The sequence below is a fragment of the Mesocricetus auratus genome, unplaced genomic scaffold (assembly GCF_017639785.1).
Source record: "Mesocricetus auratus isolate SY011 unplaced genomic scaffold, BCM_Maur_2.0 Super-Scaffold_100009, whole genome shotgun sequence".
NCBI lineage: Eukaryota > Metazoa > Chordata > Mammalia > Rodentia > Cricetidae > Mesocricetus > Mesocricetus auratus.
Genome location: NW_024429193.1, coordinates 12,597,842 through 12,616,486, shown reverse-complemented (window position 1 = coordinate 12,616,486; position 18,645 = coordinate 12,597,842). Strand labels below are relative to the sequence as shown.

The window sequence follows — 18,645 nt, the reverse complement described above, 5'->3', positions numbered from 1 at the left end:
CAGTTGAGGACCTGGCTTTTTATCAGGCAAACATTTAAGTTACTCATTGGAGACTGAGTTTGCATCTAAAAGTGAAGACAGGTACTCTATTGCCCAATGTTAACCACAAAATACTATAAATATTATCAAGTCAAGAATCTCACCTTTGTTTCTACCCAATGCATGAACGACCCAAAGGGACAATTAGATGTTAGATATCTATATATATATTAGATATACTACTGGATGGCTTTATTGAGTACATCCCATACTCCTGCTTGCTTATCAGACTGTTTCTAAACCAAAGCTATAATTGAAAGGTCCCACAAAATTCACAAACACCACTCTCTTGGCTCAAACAACACTTGTTTTGACCTTTTCATTGTTTATTACTCAAGCTTTCTAATTTTTTGGTGGGGTTGTGTAAGTTATATTTCCAAGACAGTTCATTTAGTGCACCTTTATAAATGTATTGATGCGATCTTTTTGAAATTTTGTATTCTCCTTCATGGTGTTTTGAGACAGGTTTTCACATAGATCAAGCTAACCTTGAACTTGCTATGTAGACAAGGCTGGACCTGAACTTCTTCCTATTCCCACCGCCCAAGTGCTGGAATTACAGGTGTACATCATCGTGCTTATCTTTTAAAACTTCCTTATTAAACGTAATACAGAGAGGTGAACACACATATACTATAGAACAGTGTGTTTGATAAGGGTATAGATCAAATGAATCCCTCAACTGTGCACAACCATGTATCCACACACTAGGACGGAAGCACAGAGATTGGAGTGGTTTTTAATTCAGTAGAAACATAATCAGTATAAATCGAACCATATTGCGGTGTATAATCCAGTGGCGTTTAGCACCTTCCCAGTGATGTATAGTCATCTTCTCCATCTAGTGCCCATACATCTCACCAGCAACCTCTCCTTTCCCCCAGGTCCCCAGCAACTCCAAGCCACTTTCTGTCTCTGCAGATTTGGAAGCACTACGTCTCCATTTTTATTAATATGTGAGGGTTTTTAGCTGTGCATGTATAGTAATCTTGGCGTGTGAATGATGTGTGTCTATGCTGTGTGTGAGCACTACACTTGGCAGCACCCCCGTGGAGGTGTGCCTCTGGTGTTGGTCCTGGCCTCCTAACTTGTGTGAGTCAGGATCTCTTACTGTCACCACTGCATGCACTGGGCTGGGTGGCGTTCAAGCTTCCTGGGGCTCTTCGCCTCCGAGCTCATTGCGGGTGTCTTGAGATTACAGACACGTGTTATCACATCCAGCTTAATGTAGTTTCCAGGGGTTTGAGTTAGGGTCCTCGCACATGCACAAGCATATTTTACGGACTGATCCATTGCCCCAGAACCTTAACTTATGTTTCTAACTGGTTTCAAACTTAATTGTTATGTGATCTTATGATACTGACTCTTTGAAACTTAATTTAAACTTGCTTTATGTCTCGAATTGCTGGGAGTGTTCATAAATATGGCATGCAGTTCTGAAAGGAACATATGTTCTCTGATGGTTGAGGGCAGTGTTCCATACAAGAGCTTCATATCAGACTTTTAATCATATTTATCAAAGTCTTTATAACGTCACTGGGGCTTTTGGGCTGTTTGATCCATCAATTACTGTGAAAGATGATAAATCACTCTCTGATCACAAATTCGTCAACTGTTCCTTGAAGCACTGCCTGTCTCTGCTTTTGTGAAAGACTTTTCAGATAACACAGAGAGACACCAATCAAAGCAGAGGCCTTGGATGCACCGAGGTGTAGAAAGACTCCGAGCGTCTCCGTCTCCTCTGTCACTCTAGCCCAGCTTAACAGATGTCTCTCCAGAACAAGGGGGCCTGGCTTTTACTCTCTTGGCCTCTCTTTTCCTTTTCCACCATTTCAGAGACATGTAAGTGTAGAATCAAAAGGGCGAGCTAACAGATGTGACGTCACACACCTCCTGGAACCGATAGCCCCAGCCAAGAGAGCAGGGAGGGGGCCAAGTGGACCCCAGGCATTCAGTGACCGGACGGTCTAGGAGAAATGCAGAACTCCATTTCAGTAAGAAAGCTTGTCTCAAAAGAAAACACAGAGAGGCTGAAGAGAAGGCTCTGTGGTTAAGAACAGGCGCTGCTCTTGGGAAGGTCTTGAGTCTGGTTCCCAGTATCCAAGTATCGTGGCCCACGACTGCTTGTAACTTAGTATTCAGGCTTCTGTGCTGGCCTGTCCTTGGGGCTCTGACAGGATACATCCTCAGCTGCAGCCACTAAGAGCACCGCCTGTGCACATTCACTGTGCTCCCTTTTAAGAGGGCCCTGCCCACCTCCCAGTCCCCTCCCTCCCCACCCCCCCCCCTCCTCTTTCCTCTCTCCTGCTGCTCCTGTCCCTTTCCCTTTTTATGATCCTTTTCCCTAATTTAAAAAAAAAAAAGCCCTCTGCTTGAATCCTGTCACAGGGCGTCTTTCTCTCCAGCGCTGCTTTTCTTAAGTTACAACAGTACCCCACTGTAGAGAATGCAGCACCCTCTTCTGGACTCTGTGGGCGCAGCACTCAACTGAACATGACAACACACAGACACGTGTAATAGTGTGGACAGGGATAGAGGAAGACATGCGCACAGCCTTTATACACATTCACACACACTTGCACACGCATGCACATGCACACGCACACACACACATTCGTGCATATGCAGACACACAAGGTGGGTAAAGAAGATACAGACTAAAAATACTCCTTAGAATTGCAGCTAAAAATACTCCTTAGAATTGCAGCATTGAGTGAGTGTTTCATTCACTAACACCCACCCTCACAGGTCTCCGTTTTCCACCGACACCTCTTCACGGCCAGGGGAGTATTGGATGAAGGGTGGATAGAACACTGTGGCATCTCTCATCCATGTGGTCTTGGGAATACGGCCCCTCTTCATCAGGCAGAGGAGGACGAATTGTGACTCATTCCACGTGAAAGAGAAAGACCCCGTCGCTCAGAGCTGAATTCACTCTGTGATTTTCATACCGCGGCCGGAACAAGAAGGAGAAACGTAAGTGGCGAGTCAGGGTACTGGCTTTAGCAGCTCTAGTCCTCACTGCCTGCTACGTCTAATTTCAATAGACAATTGAAATAGATTGTCTTAACCTGGTAAAAGAATTTTGTCTATTCATAAGGCCAACTTGCTGACGTTTTGGTTAGGAAAAAAAATGGCAAGATGTCTTTTATTCTTCTGGGATCCATTTCCTGTAGTAGGCTTCACGACTTTACATGTTTTTTTTTAAATCAGGAAAGTCAAAATAATGCCAAGTTTTGTGAGAAATAAAGCTTATTCTTTGGAATGGACCAGTGCCATTGAAGGTAGACCAACTTCATTTTCCATGAAGAAATGCATGCCAGTCCAGTGAGAGGTGCCTGGATTTGTTCCGATCAGCTTGCTGTGCTCATCGTAATTGTTTATTTGAAACAAGCAGTCCAGCTGGCAGCTGTCTGTCCCACTGGAAGGGCCCCCGGGTTGCTGACTCATTTCTCTTCCCAAGACTGAATGGTTCGTTATTGCAAAAGGAAGGCAGAGCCAACCTTGTCTGCCCTGACTCGTTGGAGGTGTTATCTAAGAACGGTCTTTTCTCTAATTCTTCTCCTCACTTTCAGGAGAGGCCTTTGGACTGTGCTACCAAAAGTAACTTTGTGAGCAGATGTTGCATATAGGCCCCTGAGCCTGGAGGTCAGAGAAGGTCGTGAAGTTTGCTGAGTAAGAGGATAGTGTGACAGTGACACAAAAATGGCTGGTTAGGCCACTTTGTCCCCAGGACTCATCACCCACCCGTGAAATCCTGGCTTGTTCATTTTCCTGAAATGCCAGGTAAGATACTGTCAGCCATTGCTAGCCAAGTCCTATGGTGTGGTCAACACATTAACGTCCTTATAGAACCCTGCTAGCATTTAGTCAATCTAGACAGCATGTTTGTTATTTAGGTTACGTGTTGGGAATGGTGCTGGATTTTTACAAACCCTTGTTTGTAAATTCTTATCCTTATAGTTTAACTAGAAGGCTGATACGGTTTGGATGCAAAATGCCCCCAACGGGCTTGTGTGTTTGAATAACTGTTCCCTAGCTTGGGGTGCGGTTGTGGAATATTCTGGAGGTAGAGCCTATCTGGAAGAAAGGGATCTCTAGGTCAGGTCAACCTTGAGATTGACTTTGCAGTCCATACTGCTACCCTTCTCTGCTTCTGCTCTGCAGAGACAAGTGAGAAGCTGAGCTGTCCCAGTGGGTGTTGCTGATGCCATGGAGTCACCTGCCTCCAAGCCATCCCTGCTGGGGTGGACCAAATCATCTCACACCCAGAGCCAATTTAACCTTTCCTCTTCTACATTGCTGTCTGGCATTCTGTCATCACAAACAGGAAAAGTAACCATATGGGGCCAAGACATAAGCATAACTCGTAGGTCATTTCTGTTCACCCCTAGGAGCATGCAGGGTTCAACCCCTCAGCAGAACATCCCGTTGACAAGGACAAACGGGACATGACAACTGCAGGCAGAGCGTCTTCAAACGCTACTCATTGTTCTATTTAATCTTCAGAAAAGTCATTAAAATGTAGCGAAGCTCCTAAAGAGGGTAGCGGCTCTAATTTAACGTTAGACTTTGCAATAAACACAATTCTTCTGAGTATCTGTCTTGGCTCAGTTTTGCCCAGGCCTAGAATTTTACTCTTTCCTATGATATAACACATTTCTTCCTATTTTTGGAACCTGATCCAGACTGCCGTATTGTGAGGGGCACTCTACAAATACAAATCACTTGTACCTGGCGTCCGCTCGTGATTGTGACAGCTGATTATATGGGTTTGTGGACAGAAAGTGGAAGCAAACCCTTGTTAATAGGACCCGTCCAAGAGCTGTAAAACATTTCCATTAAGTTCAGGAGCTTAGGTCCCAGATTTGAAACTAAAGTTTCACCCTATAAAATTTTTGCCCAACTGTCTTGAAGTGAAACAGTAAATTATCAAATTTGAGTAATAAAGAAGCAATCTTTTGTAATGTGGCACGGAACATTTTTATTGGAATAGCAGTCCGGAGACAATGGTCTCTGAGGCCAGTTCCCCAGGATTCTGAAGACCTGACTTAGGAAGGAAAACATCAAATACATATGACAGACTCTCCTGTTATGCATTTGATTCAAACGCCCCCTTGAATCAAATCCTACAGAACACAGGTCTGGCACTCAAGACAGTTCCAAGCACTGTCTCACCTCAGGGGCACACTCCTCATCCCTCTGTGCCCGCATCTGGAACGCCTCCCCACCCTCAGAACTGAGGACCCTACCTAGGTTCTGGAAACCAACCAGCGTTTCACTCCCCACCCCAGGAAGCCTAGGCTGGCTTGCGAGCTCCCATTTATCACTCGTGGCTGCTTATTGGCTAACAGAGCTCCAGGTCCCTCCGGAGCTGCGGAGCCACGCCCTTTCTGTTTAGCATCCGCAGCATCCCCTAGAGAGCTTAGTAGTAGTGTGGGAAATGGACTGAAGAGGAAACGTTGTTAGGATCACGTAGGCAGTCACAGGTTACTTGGCATTCTAGGTTGACAACAGCCTTGAACTTCTGATTCTCTTGCCTGCCTACCCAAAATGCTAGGGTTAGAGGCGTGTGTCATCACATCCCGCTTTCAAAGGTGCTGGGATCAAACCCAAATTAACGGCCTTTGTGGCTGTGGCAAAACACCACGACCAAAAGCAACTTAAGGAAGGAAGAGTTTATTTTGGCTTACAGTTCCAAAGAGAGGGTCCATCATGGCGGGGGAGGCACGGAAGCAGGCGGCGAGAGCAAGCCGCTGACAGCTCACATCTCTAAGCGTGTGCAAAGGCAGAGGTGGACTACAAGCCAGGCTATAGCCTCTCAAAGCCCGCTTCCTCCAGGAAGACCCCACGTCCTGAAAGTTCCACAATCTCCCCAGACAGAGCCATCAGCGGAAGAGTAAGTATGCAGCAGACACATTGGCCTTTGGAGGCCGTCTCTCATCCAAGCCCATAAGCTTGTGGCCATTTCACGACGCAGAATGCAAAGGTCCCCAAAGACTTCCTTAGTCTCAACATGGCTGAGACATTCAAAGTCCAGAATGTCTTCTGAGACTCTGTGAAATCTTATACCATAGCCCCATACAACAACAACAAATACACACTTCCAACATACAGCGTCACAGAATGCCCATTGCCATTACAAAAAGGAGGAATTGGGGCACAGTGAGGAAATACCGGACCAAAGCAAGACCGAGATCCAGCAGGGCAATCTTCAGATCCTGCAAGTCCACTGTCTGGTATCTGAGGCTTTGGTGCCAACCGGCTAGGATGGCTTCATCTCCAACTTCGGTGCCCGCGTCATACACCTCTCTCTCAATCTGGTTCCAGCCCCTACGTGCGGCTCTTCTTGGCAGCTCTGGCATCTTCACCATCCTGCGGTCTGAAACGTGCCGAGCACACAGAAAAAGGAATTACTTCAGAGCCTGAAACTCCAGCCAGGTCAAGACGAGGATGAGAAACGACACACGTAGTCCCCAGCCTGGTGTTGAAGAATTACGGAAGCCTCTCCCTGGTCCTCAGCTCCCAGTCTGGCCACGTTACTGGGTCTCCAGTAGGGGATGGACAGGTCCTCCTGCCCTCTTCTGCCCATGTCTCAGGACCTCAGAGAGGGCCGGGAGTCCCTTCAGTTTGCCATTCAGAATCGGGCTCCCTGCTGGGAGCGTTATAAATACGGATGGCGATGGTGTGTGGCATCTTTAAATGTCCTGCAGGGGGAGAGGAATGGCCAAGTCCAAACGCTAATATTTTGAGACTCCACGGGTAGCCCACGCTGCTGCTGGCTTAGTCACTCTTTGTTGTGATTAAAGAAGCTTGTGTGGGTTTTTCTTCTTCCTCAGAGACAGGTCATGGGTTCTGTCTCCCCACTAAGACACTGAAGGAGTTTCGGATCCTTAAGGGCGCACACACAGCGAATTCTCTAAAGGAAAGGCAGGCTTCAGCACACTAGTGAACCTCCTGATTGCTGCAGCTCTTGAGAAATTAACGACAATCCTGCCTGCCTTTGCTGTCCCTGTTGTTCCCTGTGGGCTTGGAGCCCGGGAGCTGAGCTTTGATCCTCATCCAGCCAAGAGCCACCCTATGTGTCCTCAGCCAAGGTGACGGTTTTTCCAGGGTGTGATTTGGATTTCTTTTCCTAGAGAAAAAGTGGGCCCCTGAATAATTAAGTGACTGAGCCTTCCCATGGCTTGTAATATTTGTAATATTTGTAGTGACTCTAAAATTATGCACTTTTCACTGCAAGATTCCAGGGTGTCTCCTGTATCTTTTTTTCCTTACTGACACATATGAACAAGATTCCAGGGTGTCTCCTGTATCTTTTTTCCTTACTGACACATATGAACAAGATTCCAGGGTGTCTCCTGTATCTTTTTTCCTTACTGACACATATGAACAAGATTCCAGGGTGTCTCCTGTATCTTTTTTCCTTACTGACACATATGAACAAGATTCCAGGGTGTCTCCTGTATCTTTTTTTCCTTACTGACACATATGAACAAGATTCCAGGGTGTCTCCTGTATCTTTTTTTCTTACTGACACACATGAAGCACGCATTTACTGAATTTCCTTTATGCTAATAGCCCGCTCTTTCACGTTACTTAATTTATTAGAAACTATTGCAACCACGGACACTCTGTGTGTGTGTGTGCATGTGTTTGCGTGCATGTCTGTGTGAATGTGTGTGCGTGCATGTGTGTGTTTGTGTGCACGTGTGTGTCCGTGTGTGCGTGCTCACATATTTGTGTGTTTGTGTGTGTGTGTGCCTACACATATTTACTTACTTGTGCTCAAAATAACCCTATTAGGCCAATATCATAGAAGAATAAAAACTTCAGAGGTGTTGATTAATTCACTTAAGGTTGCTGAGCTAGAAAGTAGACAAGGCATAATCTGAACACAAAGGGATTGTCTTAGAATCCATGTCCTAACTCTCAGGCACACTACAGCCTCCCAAAGGTATATGTACATGTGTATATATCGGGTCTTCTAAATTCCGAATGTGTTTATTTTATTTCAGTTTGATCTTTACTGTATATAATTGAGGTATAAGTAGACTGGTTTATTCATACATAGAAAAATGACTATAATATACAATCAAGTTAATATAGCTAGTACTTAAATTTCCATTCTCTCTCACTTGCTCTCTCTTGCTCTCCTCCCCCACATACCTGTAAAAGCACCTGAAATCAACTGTATTAACAAGTTTTCGATATTAGTGATTGTAGTTTTCTAGAATTATCATTGTACGTAAGTCTGTTCCTCTTTGGTAAACTCCATTTCTTCACTTTTCCTATCAGTGGTCACCAACCACCCTCCTCTCCATTTTAACGTTTGATTTTTTTAATAGAGATTCCACATGCATGTGGTGTTGGGAGGCATTATTGTTAGCACAAAATCGTACAGGATCATCAGTGTTGCATCAAACAGGTGACTCCTTTTGTAGAGTGCAAACCATCTGTCAATCATATCTATCTGTCATCTCAGTTTTCTCATCGCTGTGACAGAAGTGTGACAGAACCATCTTCAGGGTAGAGACGTTCATTTGGCTCCAGTGATGTGGAAGCCATGGTGTCTGAAGTACCTCCATCCTTGGGGACACGGCTTACAGGACAGTTTCTTGTCTGTGGGTGAGTCAAGAAGAGTTGAGCCCTCAGGCAGGAACCACGAGTGGAATCGACTTCTGGTCTTACCCCCCAGAGACCTCCTTTCAGATGGGCACAGTGGCAAAGTTTCCACAACCCCCAAACAGCACCACCAACTGAGGAGTAAAATGCAAATGCATGAACCTGGTGGGTATATTTCACATCCAAATGATGCCATCTGTCTATGCCATAGTTTTCCTATGAATTCATCCACTAATGACGCTTAAGGATTCCCATGTCTTGGATAGTATCAATAGCATCATAGCAAACAGTGAATGGTCAAAAAGTGTGTCTTGAGATCCTTTCCCCCTTGTCTCAATACAGATGTTTTTAGTGATGGTTCTGCCCTCAGGAACATCCTTCAGTGACATCTCTGTCTGGCTGAGACAATCAACACACAAAGCTACTGTTCAAACATGCAATAACCAAAGCCACTTTGCAGCACGGTGATATTTCACACCAACAAGATAGGAATGGAATGTTCCACTAGCCATTTTGAGTGGTGTTTGTTTTCTTTTCTAGACAGCACTGAAGGAAAACCTTTACTAAAGGCATATTCTCCTGGGTATGTCATGATTGCTAGGAAAGTTGGCATAACCATGGCCACAACTAAGCTGAAGACCCTGCAGTTCAAAGATCACTGATTTAGTTGATCAATAATACAGCTTGGCTTCTTTGCCTTTTTCAGTTTCATTCACTCATTTCCGTATTTGGTCTGACTCTGATTGAACTGCGCCTCTCTCTATGGCAGGACCGCTCCTCTGATCATCATTTCTGACAAGATCCAGATGGCTGGTGAATTAGGCCCAGGGAGGCATGATGATGCACGTCAGCTTCCTGTGGACATGGATTTAGGGTGACTCTCCAGGCTGTGGGGCTTCTCCTAAATGCAAGACTTGTAAATTCCTAATACTTTCAAAGCTCGTAGTGAGCAGATATGAGGCACTGCAGAGAATCAAATAGAAGGTAAATCATCATCACCACCATCACTATCATCATCATCACCACCATCATCATCACCACCATCATCATCATCACCATCATCATCACCATCATAACCATCATCATCACCATCATCATCATCACTATCACCATCATCATCACCGTTATCATCATCACCATCACCATCATTATCATCACCATCATCATCATCACCATCATAACCATCATCATCACCGTTATCATCATCACCATCATTATCATCACCATCATCATCATCACCATCATCACCATCATCATCACCATCATCACCATCACCATCACCATCATCATCACCATCATCATCACCATCATAACCATCATCATCATCATCACCATCACCATCATCATCATCACCATCATAACCATCATCATCACCGTTATCATCATCACCATTACCATCACCATCATCATCATCACCATCACCATCATCACCATCACCATCATAACCATCATCATCACCGTTATCATCATCATCATCACCATCACCATCATCACCATCACCATCATAACCATCATCATCACCGTTATCATCATCACCATCACCATCATCACCATCATCATCATCATCATCACCATCATCATCACCATCATCATCATCACCATCACCATCATCACCATCACCATCATAACCATCATCATCACCGTTATCATCATCACCATCACCATCATCACCATCATCATCATCATCATCACCATCATCATCACCATCATCATCACCGTTATCAACATCACCATCATCACCATCATCATCACCATCATTATCATCACCATCATCATCACCATCACCATCATCACTATCACCATCATCATCACCGTTATCATCATCACCATCATCATCTTCATCACCACCATCACTATCATCATCATCATCACCATCATCATCAGAAAAAATAAGGAATAGCAAACAGGAAAGAATGAGTCATGAACACTACATGACCCGTCAATTGTAATCATTCATGCTAGGATTTAGTTTCCCCATGTCTGCACTGAACAGTGAGATCTTTAAGACAAAGAGGAATCTGCCTTTGGTCCATAGCTGGAGTTCTGTATATGAGGTGGCCCTTATTTCTATGTTGACATAAATGTGCGCATATATATATACATATAATTTCTGATTATCTAAACTCACTCAACACTCAGCCTATGCTCATTTCATAATAACTTTTGGCAGTAATTATGGCATAGAGATAAACACAGGCCCCGGGAGGCAGACATCCACTCTCCTCATGTTCCCTTGGTAAGGAGCACATGGCAAAGAAGAGAGTGACCTTCCAAAATAGGATGACACTGGGTTCTTTTCATCACTAGACATCAGGACCTGTGCATGGTGTCCCTTTGTCACATCAGCATCAGGTGGGAGAAGGGGCCCTCCACAGACTGTGCCCCCTCAAAGGGCAGGGAATCTTCTGCCTAAAGGAGGGACTAACTAACTGTAAGGGGAATTGTCCCAGGAAAATAAACTCAAAAGGCAGAAGCTTTCTGCAGCTGCTCCTGAAATGGTCTGGTCACACCTCACCCCTTCCCATCTGCCTTCCAGGGAAGGAATCCATCAACACCTGTTGGTGTTGAGCCTTCGCTGTGCTGCATTTGGAGTGCCAGGAATTCCTGCCTCAGGGCACAGCAATTGCGCCCCCATCTACTAGGGATTTAAACACTACGATGGTTTTTAGTAGAGGTCGGTTTTAGGCCAGCAAGAGAGAGGGGATACAGAATCCTGCCAAGCAAGTCTAGCGATCTGAGATTGATCCCCACGACCAACTCCAGTAGGCTGTCCTCTGGCTTGCACACATACTCCGTAGAATACACATACACATAATAATAGTTGTCTTCATTTCAGGGGATGCTCTCTTCCCTTGCAAATTATAGGAGCATTCAGGCTGCAGCTTGGCTGCCATGCAGCATCCTCCAGGGTCTGGTGGCTGACAGATGAGAAAGCTCTCTGTGTGCACTCTGGGCAGAGCAGCCTCCCAGATGGAGATGAGGACGGACGCCTCTCTCTCAGACAAGGAGCCTCTGTGGGAACATGAAGCCACCCAGGGCAGAAGCTCCAGGGTGCCCTGTGAGAAAGCCATCGCGGCCCTTGCCGTGGAGTCAAGGGAGGCTGGTGGGTTGGGTGCTGCTACCAGCCAGGGAGTTCACCACGTCCCTTCACAATGCAGTGCATCCATCCAGACGGGGAGCCTGATGGCTGGCCTCTCTGCCAGTGTGCCTTTGCTGTCGTTGCTCATTCTTAGGCTCTCCCTGAGCCTGGGGAGGCTGGCCTCGTTGTTCTGCCATCCTCCCACCTGTGGCAGCATCTGCCTCCCTTCCTGCTCCCACCTGTCAGCCGTGGCAGGCATTTGGTCCTATCTTTCTCAGAAACCATCTTCTAAGCAACTGACGTGGTCCCATTGGATAAAGGTCCCTAGGTAGGTGTGGGTAGGAGACAGCTAGAGATGGCGTGGAGCTAGGTTCTGGTTCCTGCTGCCACCGCAGGCAGCTCTAAGCCTCTGCAGCTGTGGCAATTCCCTTTGCTCACTCTCATTGCTCGGTGCTAACAAACGTGTGCCTCTCTGGCTCTCCGTGCTTCCCAGCCCCTGTCTGTGGCAGGCATGACTAATCGACCACTGTACTGTTTAACCTTGGATATGGCCTCACCAGCTTCAATACAGAGCTCCTGACGACTGCTCAGTGACTTGAAGTCTACTCAAGATGAAGCTGATCTTTCCACACTAACCTAAACCTGAGAATGCAGTGGGATTCAGTGTGAAGAGTAGGGCAGGTCCCTCAAAGACTAGGTGATAGATGATAGACAGATAGACAGACAGACAGACCTTTATAAAGTCAGCCAGGTGGAGGTAGAGAGATTGCTTAGTGGTTAAGAGCACTTGCTGTTTTTAATGAAGGACCCAGATCTGATTCCCAACACCCACATGGCATCTAACAATCATCTATAAATCCAATTCCAAGGAGACCCTACCTCCACTTCCGGCTGGCACGGGCACTGGATGAATGCGGCATACACATGCAGGCAAGACATTCATACACATAAAATAAAACAGGCCTTTTCATTTTTAGAAACTTTCCAAAGGTGTCAGCACACGCCTACAATACCAGTACTTGGAAAGCTAAGGCAGGAGGCAAACTGTGAGTTTGAGGCCAACCTAGGCTGCATAGCAAGACTTTGTCTTTGAAGAAAAAAAAAGAATAACCCAAGCCCAGAGAGACAAACAACACATGCATGTTTGTAGGTGTGTGTGTGTGTGTGTGTGTGTGTGTGTGTGTGTGTGTGACTTGGAGTGTATATAGAGATCAGGAAGCTAGGGGAAGAGGCCTTCGGGGGAGAGGGGACAGCAGAACAGAGGGAGGACGAGGCAGGAATACGGGGGAGGAAGATGTCAGCAGGAATGAAGTGTGGGGACAGAGAAAGGAGAGATGGAGGCACAGACCCCAAATCGAATCGTGTGTGAAAAGTCTTACGGAACCCACTACTGGGCAAGCTAATTTAAATACGGGGGACTTGGAGCGGAGATACTTTGCACGGGTGGATAGTGCTGCTCCCAGCAGCCATGGGTTATTAAATGAAAATCCCAGTGCCTCCATGTGAATTGTTGATTAGGAGGACCCAGAGACCCCCCCAAAAATAACAAGTCTGCTGCCATCGCTCTTGGTTGCTCGCCCTAAGCAGATGGTGAGACCATACTCCTGAAGACATGATACACTTTGGTTGCAGGGTTTAGAGAAGTCAAGGTAGCACTACTTGGGGACTTCCCCCCAGCTAACAAGACTTCATTGCTCTAGAAGGTACTATGCTTGTCCCTAGGGGAGTAGAGCATCGGTGGTCTTGTCCAGGAGAGGGCCCCGCATGCTGCAAGGCTGCCCTTCCAGGTAAGATGCGCCCACTAATGCATTGATGGTGCAGTACTGTGGAAATAGCAAACCACCTTCTGAACGGAGTTGAGGCTGCTTCAAGGGAGGGAATCTGTGCATGGTCCAAAAGCCCACAGCCAGGAGGGCATAGACCAACGGGGGAACCTACAACTGTTGTTTGACTAAGCAAACATGGTGTCAAACCGCCTTCTGAACACCTATGTTTATACCCACAGATCAGCGCTGTTCTCTGCCTTAGTCAAAAGGAGCAAGCAGCAGTTATGGCTGAGAATAAACTCCTGCTAAGTGCTCAACCCCGAACATGGCATCAGTGTTAACCCTGCCACAGCTCAGGAACCATTGCCCAGGAGGGAGGCGGGAAGAGAGCGCGAGGATGGGAGGAGGGCTGTGAGACATGGCATGGCCCTGGTACTCAGGAACTCACAGTGGTTACTGCCCAAGACTGAGCACCAACATTCCAGCCCGGATGGGGAGAGAGCCTGTAAGGCCCCACCCCGATCTGGGGAGCTAATGGCAGTTAATGGATGCGGTGGGAGGGGTTGTGTTTCTTCAGAGCAGTAATTACTAGCGAGTTTCCCAGGGTGCAGCAAATAACCTCACACTCATGCCAGTGCAAGCAACCCTGATTAATGTCTGTTTATTTAAGGACACAAAGGAGGAGGAAGACATGTTGGGAGAAAGGTCTCAGAGGGGGTGGGAGGGGGAGAAGAGAGGGGAATAGAAACAGGATAATATGATCAAATTATATGCATGTATGGAAAATATATACATGTATGGATTTGTCAAAGATAAATAGTATTTAAATTAAAGCAATAAGACAATAAGCCCACCAGGCACACCTCTTAATGACACCGACTTACTAGCAAAAATATCCTCACCTGATTCTTTTTATCTAGACGGACTCAGGCGAGAGACACTGAGACATACCCCCAAATCAGCAGCGGGGCTAGTCAGTGAAGAGCTCACACAGCTCTTCCAGAGGACCAGATCAGTTCCTAGCATCGGTGGGGGCGGCTCGTAACTCCAGCTCCAGAGGGATGGTACCTGGGGTCACTCGCACATGTGTGGCGTGCACGTATGCATACAAATAAAGATGGAGACAAAGCTCCTTGCAGGCTCTCAGAGGAATGCCCTCTGGAGGAATGGAGTGTCCCCTGGCTCAGTAGCTTGGTGTAGGCTGTGTTAGACAAGAGTTCAGGCCTTCTGAGTCCCGGGCCACTGTTTCTACTTGCTGACTGCACTGTTTGGCTTGGCAAGGAAGAAAAAAGAAAATCTCACATTGCTACTTAAATCACAAGCAATGAATGGTTTTCGTTAAAGCTCACGGTGAGAACTAACGAAGCAATGGTCCCCCATTGAGACTAGACAAGCAAACCCCTTCCCTCAGACACTGGGTGGTTGGATACAGAGTTGGGGCTTCCTTGTTATATAATAGTCCCACCACTCCCCGATGGGGTACTGAGGAGCCACCTAGCCTAGTTTCAAACCTCCTTTTCCTTGCCCGCACAATGGACATCGGTCAGACTGTGTGTGCTGGCCTTCCTGGACAGAGCAGCCAGAAGTGAAGAGAGCCGGAACTTGGCCATCCATGAGGACAGCTGTCGCCAAGATCTGCATGACAACCTCTCAGGAGGTGAGCTGTCATTCCCAGAACACGGGTATCGTTGAACAAATACTGGGGTGTGCAAAACACGTACCCCACCGCTCAGACGGATGGAAATTTGAGGCTGAAATGAGCTACGCGAGTGGCCCCTGTTCTAATGGAAATGCCAGGGGAAGGAGCGACCCTTTAGGGACCACCGTAGGATGAAGGGTTGCTCCGGATCGGCAGGATCCAATGGGCCCTTCCCACCACCCCTCTTGGCTTCTGGAGGAGGGTGGGCGCTGCATGCATGCCTGCCTGGGAGCAGTTGAACAACGTGCTAAAGACCAGCAAGTTACAGATTAGCTTACGGGGAGTAACGCAAACACATCTCCTTGGGGTTGCATTTATAAGGGCTCCTGCTGGGTGTTCTCCCTGTCTGGAGCCGCTCTGTAACCACGCCCCCGCCGCACCAAGGCCTCTGCCTACCGTAGGAAGTGGCGCTTTGTTTGTTCACCCAGCGGAGCTTCCAAGATATGCATTAAACATGTGTTCCTTCCAGCTCTGGCAGCTTGCTGCGTTCTTGCAGAGGAAAGGCCAAACCGGCTTTTGTTCTTTCTGCTGCACTCAAGGAGTGCAGAAGGCAAGGTAAGGTGAAGGTTTCTCGTTTGGCCACTAGGTGGCGAAAGAGTTCCACCGAAGAGACTGCTGCTGCTCCAAGGCAGAAAGGAAATCCTAGACAGAAGTTGGAGGCCTCAAGTGATTTCAGAGCAGGACAGGGCGAGAGACATCACGTGGCCCAACCCTATCGTGTTATGTGAGCAAAGGAGGTCTCTGAGAAATGAAGGCGCTTGTCTGATGTGGGCAACCTCTAGCGTTCTGGCCAAGACTGCAAACCCGGGCTCCAATTTCTAGAACAAACTTGTTCAACAAGCCACTAAGTCCCCACCCCCCATCCCCTTTTTAGGTATGCTTTTGTCTTGGATTCTTGGCCAAACTCTGAAGGAGGGGTGGACTTAGCATTTCAAAGCAGACTCATAAGAGGAGTGTCAGTCCATGGTTCACCTCTGCTATGAGCCACAGCCTGGGCCACACAGCACATGCCCTCCTACGTCCTCTCCCCCCAGGCATCCAGTGACCGCGAGGGTTGGATGCAGACGGGACTCCAGCCAGCAGACCTGGAGTCATGCTCCTCTTAATCACTACTCACCCAGCATCCACTGGGGCCCGAGCCATGGACATTTTTCAGAAGGAGGACTTACCATCATTATAATATATTCATACGGTTGTGACGGTTTGAATCAGATGTCCCAGTCTCTGGCATTGTAATACTCAGTCTGCAGTTGGTGGTGCTGTTTGGGGAGATTCAGGAGGCTTGGCCTGGCGGAAGGAAGTATGTTGCAAGGTGTAGGCTTTGGGAGTTTAAAGGGTCAGCCGTTTTGAGTTTGAAGATGTGAACTCTCAGCTTTCTGCTCCAACTCTGCCGTCATAGACTTATCCCCCGGGACTGTGAGCCCGAATACACCCTTCCTGCTGTAAGTTGTCTTGACCATGCAGTTTTAGCAGCAGAAAGGTAACTAAGACAATGTTCTTTATTAGTTTGCATATGCCCTACCATGTTTCAGAAAGGACTTACAGGACAACTAAGCAATCCAAGAAAGATTTGAACCTATCAAACTACTTACTGGATGCCAAGTTTGTTTGTTTGTGCATGAGTTGTTTTGTCTAATATCCTGCCAGCCAGAAATCATATTTGTCTAACTCAACTGCCCTTTCCCCCCTGACAACTATGTATTCATATTTTTGACAAATGGGAACTCTACATTAGTGGACCTACTTTAATTTGATCTTCTTTTTTTCCTGCCACTTTTGGGCTGTGACAACACCCAACACTGTAACCTTGGTGGTCTCCACACTTCTTATAACTGAACTTGAAGCTGTGCTGCTATTTTGAACCCTCCTAGGGGTAGGTAATGCCATGAAGCACTCAGATCTTCTCTTCTCTTCCAGACACCATTCGCCATTAAAGGGATCGGGCATGAATCAATACTGTTATAAAGAAAGAATTGTGTTACAAGGAGGTAAGGGACAGATCTTCCTTATTTAACTGCAATTAATAAACGAGGAATGAAGAGCACTAACCTAAGGGGAAATCCACACAAAACAGAGATTGTAATTTAAATGAGCCTTGGAGGTTGTTAGTATTCAGGCATCTGTGCTGGCCTGTCCTTGGGGTTCTGACAGGCTTCGCCTTCAGCTGCAGCCACTGAGAGCCACCTGTGCACATTCACTGTGCTCCCTTTAAAAGGGCCCTGCCCACCTCCCAGTCCTGTCTTTCTCTCCCTCCCTCTTTTCCTCCCTCCCTTTCTCTCTCCCTCCCTCCTTCCCTCCCTCTCCCCCCTCTCTCTCTGCCCCTCAGCCCCATTGGTTCCCTGAACAGGAAGACTCTCCTGCATCTCCCCCTGCCCTCAGGCAGATTGAGGCACACCAGAACCCTGGAACCCAGTTCACATACAACGGCCTGGCTTCTCCGGATTTCTGGGTCCCTCCATCCCAAGCTGGCATGATTGGTGAGCCCTTCTCCATTCCCCACCTCTGGCTGTTCCATGCGTGAGCACTGCTCTCATCTTCAGAGCGTGGTTTCTCACCCTTTGGCTTAGTTAAGTCCTGGTACCAGGAAACCACCCTTGGCCCCACTGAGTGACCTGTACCTGTCTCGAAATTGGCCCTCTCTGAATTCCTGGGACACTAGGCATTGCAGACCCTTGGGTTTCACTTCTCTGCCTCACTTGTGGGAGCTGTGCCGATGGCCAAACTTCCTTGCTCCCATTGGGATGCTTTCTGGAGACGCATTGACCATTCCTAACCAGCTATGGTTGCAGGACCACCGCTGTTGGCCATAGAGCTGCAGGCGCAAGGCCACCAACCATGTCCAGGTGGCTGTGGTGATGGGAAAGGATCAGGTCCTTTAAGCCCTAGGGAGTCCACTCGGATCCACCAAGGACAGCATTTTGCCAGGTTCAGGTGGCACCTGATGGTTCCACAGAGCCTGGACAGTGAAATAAAACCACCAACTATGCCAGGATGTGGCCAGCACCCCAGTTTTCCCAGGCCCCCCAAAAATGAATGACAGCCCCCAGGTCATCAAGAAGTAGCCCTGAGAACATGGCATCCTCATCCCCATCTCACCTGCCACCTCTTTCTAATGTCTCACCTTTTTATAATAAATAAAAAAGATGTGCTGGCCTGCCCTTGGGGTTCTGGCAGGATACACCCTCAGCTGCAGCTACTGAGAGCACCACCTGTGCACATTCACTATGCTCCCTTTTAAAGGGGCCCTGCCCACCTCCCATCCTCCTCTTTTTCTTTCTCTCCCCATCCCCTGTGTGCCCAGGTTTCCTCTCCCCTGCTGTTCCTGTCCCTGGAGCCCAGTCTACCCCCTCCCCTTTCTCCTTTTTTAAAATCCTTTCCCCAAATTAAAAAAAAACCTCTGCTTGAACCCTGCTGCATGGCGTCTTCCTCTCGTGCGC

General features: G+C 47.3%; 1 long non-coding RNA gene across 1 annotated transcript; it reads right to left on the bottom strand.

Annotated features, from left to right (window-relative positions):
* Positions 1–4,998: 4,998 nt before the first annotated feature.
* On the bottom strand, positions 4,999–16,031 carry LOC121142296. Its single transcript, XR_005879274.1, has 2 exons — positions 15,605–16,031; positions 4,999–9,627 (listed from the first exon to the last, which is right to left on the bottom strand). It is a non-coding gene; the product is annotated as an uncharacterized LOC121142296 (long non-coding RNA).
* Positions 16,032–18,645: the final 2,614 nt, after the last annotated feature.